Below are 3,743 nucleotides of genomic sequence, written 5' to 3'. Positions count from 1 at the left end.
CCTCCTTCTGGCTGCTTGGACTTGAATCCTTGGAATTGTCCTAATTTCTTTCATACTTGACATGCTTCTTTCCTGTACACACTTCAACACACAGTCCTTGAGCAAGTCTGTCAGTCCTACCTTCAAACCACATCCGTAGTCTGACCACTTTTCACCACCTCCACTGCTCCCCAGGTCATTACTGCCTTATTGGATGTTGCCACGGCCTCCTCACTGGACTCCTTACTTCAATCTTTCCCCCTTCGTTGTATTCTCCACGTAGCAGCCACTGTACTCACAGTAAATACCAAAGCCTTTCTAATAGGCATAACAGCCTACATGGTCTAGCTTCTGTCTCCTCCCTGGCCGCATTCTCTCTACTCTCCCCTTGTTCACTCTACTGCAATCACACTGGGCTCCACTATATTCCTCCATTATGCCAGGCACACTCCTGCTTAAGATCTTTGCTCCCGCTTTCCCTTTGTCTAGGATGTTCTCCTCCCAGATACCCACTTGGTTCATCTTTCACTTTCATCATAATTTTACTCAACTGTCATCTCCTTAGTGGGGGCTTCCCTGGATACCTTAAAATTGCACATTGCTCCCTCTCCCACTCCAACACTTCTGACCTCCCCTTCTTGCTTTATTTGTCTCTTGGGCACTTAATCACCATCTAACATGCCCTATATTTTACTTTCTTGATTACATCGCAGTCACTGCCAGACTTTAAGCTCCATGGGAGACAGGGATGCAAGCTAGTTTTGTTTACTATTTCCTCAAGGTCTTCAAACATGGCCTACCTTACATGAAGGCTTAACAACTATTTGTTGAATGAATAAATGTTGGCTTTTTTGTGAGTTTTCTAGGGCTGCCATAACAAACAACAGACATTTATTTTCTCACAGTTCTGAAAGCTAGTTGTCTGTGATCAAGGTGTCAGCAGGGTTGGTTTCTTTTGAGGCCTTTCTCCTTGGCTTGTAGATGGCCATCTTCTATGTGTGTCTTCACACATCTTTCCTTTATGTCTGTGTCCTAATCTCCTTCTAAGGACACCAGTCATATTGATTAGAATCCACCCTAATTACCTCATTTACCCACTTAGATACCCTATCTCCCAATACAGTCACATTCTGAGGTACTAGGGGTAAGGACTTCATCCTATGAATTTTGGGAGACAAAATTGATTTCAACATGTTTCTACCTCTACGACCTATTTAATTACTCTTTCTGATTTTTTTTTTAAATTAGGTCTCACTCTGTCACCCAGGCTGAAGTGCAGTGGCATGATCATGGCTCACTTGAAACCTTAGTCTCCTGGGCTCAAGCAATCCTAATGCCTCAGCCTCACAAGTAGCTGGGACTACAGGCACACACCACCATGCCCAGCTAATTGTTTGATTTTTTTTTGTAGAAATAAGGTCTCACTATGCTGCCTAGGCTGGTCCTGAATATTGGCCTTAAGTGGTCCTCGCACCTTGGACTTCCAAAGTGCTAGGATTACTAGTGTGAGCCACCCGGCCAGCCTCAGATGAGTTATTTCTGTCCTTTGTTCACATCCCCCTTATTTGTTCACATTATGCTAATGTTTTTCCTGCTTTCGTCTTATCCTGGTTTTTAACTATAGTCATTCATTGGTTAACAACAGGGAAGCTTTATGAGAAATGTGTTGTTAGGCAAGTCTCCATTGTGGAAACATCATAGAAAAGACTTACACATACCTAGATGGTATATCTTACTACACACCCAGGCTATGTGGGATAGCCTATTGCTTCTAGGCTACACACCTATACAGCATGGGATTGTGCTGAATTCAGTAGGAAATTGTAATACAGTGGTAAGTATTTGTGTAACTAAACATATAAAAGGTACAGTCCAAATACATTATGAAAGATAAAAAATGGTACATCTTTCTAGAGTACTTATGAATAAAACTTGCAGAACTGGAAGTTGCACTGAGTGAGTAAGTGTGTGAGTGAGTGTGAAGACCTTGGAGTGATTGTGAGAGGTGAGTGACTTGTGAAGACCTAAGACATGACTGCACATGACCGTAGACTTTATAAACACTGTCCCCTTGGACTTCACTAAGTTTGTAAAACAAAATTTTCTTTCCTCAAAAATGAATTAACTTTAGCTTACTGTAAGTTTATAAACTTTTTAACAGTTTTTAAATTTTTGGCTATTTTGTAAGAGCACTTAGCTTAAAACACAAGCATAATACAGTTGTATAAAAATATTGTCTTTCTTGATAAACTTATTCCATAAGCTTTTTTCTACTTTTGAGATTTTTAATTTTTGAAATTATATTTCTTTATTTTTACTTTTTAAACTTTTTAAAAAACAAAACAAAGACAGGGTGGGGTTTTTATCCTTTGAAAAACTTGCCCATGGAAGGTCTTTCTGGCTTTAATCTTTCTTCTTCATTGTTTTTCCTTCCTTCCTTCTGTTTCTCGTTAATAAACTCTGTTTTAAAACTTAAGGGCGATGGGGCAACCTGGTCTGTGAAAACCTCTGCAAAGGAGAACTGCAGTGGGTCTCTGGCTCTTGCCCTGGGGGCTGCGGACCCCAACATCGTAGCCTGCTCTTCATACAGAACCCAGCCATTGCCACCACTGGGGCATCGCAGCGGACTGGACAGCCACTGCAGCGCAGATGCCGTCACCGTCGCCACCACCAGTAGCACATCGCACCACCAGGCTGAAGGTGATCCATGACTTCAGTCCTTGAAGCCCCTTCAGGGAAGATCTGCTGGGATCGCTGCCACCTCTCCTGCAACCGAGACGTCCTGCCCGCCGAGTGTCTCCTGTCTATGCCCTGAGGCAGGCATCCATCTCCAGTCTCTGCCAGTTCCTGTCCGGCCCCACCCCCTCTGGGACGAGCATCTGAGATAGCACCACCTGCTGGCGATACAAGGTAACAACACTGAAACGGGAGAAACAAGCTTGAAAAGGACATAGGCCAGAGTGGAGAACGGAGGGTGATCTGACTGTCCTTCACAGCAGACCAGGGGAAACTGACCCTAACTACAAACTAATTTACCAGCTTGAAGAGAAAGCTAGAAATAAGAACTGAAAGGACATTGGACTTAAACGAAAAGTCTCAGAGTATACTTCATTGATTCTGTTAGTTTAATGACTTAATTCTATTCCTACTGTATTGTTCCTTTTTTTTCTCTTCCTTTTCTTTTCTCTGTAAACCATATCTTTGTATAGAGGAATAGCACACCAATAAGGTGGTTGGTTAGCTTGTATGTTAGCATCACTGTATGTTTTATTTTTTTTGTATGGGAGTTGGTTCGTCTGTAGCTGTTTGTCTATTGTTTTTATCTGTTTCAGTATAGGTCTCTCTCTCCATTTGTTGGCACACTTGTTTGTTTCCCCCCTTACTCCTTTATCTCTCCACCCCCCTCTTCAACCTACTGTCTGCTCCATTCTCTTACCTCTGCTAACCACATTTTATTTCAGGGAGTAAACCTACAGCCCCACTGCATGGACAGATTCCAAGGCAGTGGGAAGTGGGTTTCAGATTATCCATACACCTGTCGGCGAATACCAGGACCGGCAGATAGATTTTGAATCATACCACCCCCTTAAATAAATCTCAAAACTGCAAAAAGGATCACACCCAACCTACAGTGAAACTCCAGAATTGAACAAAGTAAGAGGGCATACATAAAGAATAGGGATTAACAAACAGAAGTAAAACCAATCTCTTTACCCGTGAATAACAGAATTAAAGAAGACGGTGACATGGAGGGAAGGAAAAAG

The sequence above is a fragment of the Carlito syrichta genome, unplaced genomic scaffold (genome assembly GCF_000164805.1).
Source record: "Carlito syrichta isolate Samal-C Ts95f unplaced genomic scaffold, Tarsius_syrichta-2.0.1 Scaffold308079, whole genome shotgun sequence".
In the NCBI taxonomy this organism is placed as follows: domain Eukaryota; kingdom Metazoa; phylum Chordata; class Mammalia; order Primates; family Tarsiidae; genus Carlito; species Carlito syrichta.
This window is presented reverse-complemented; position numbering follows the sequence as displayed.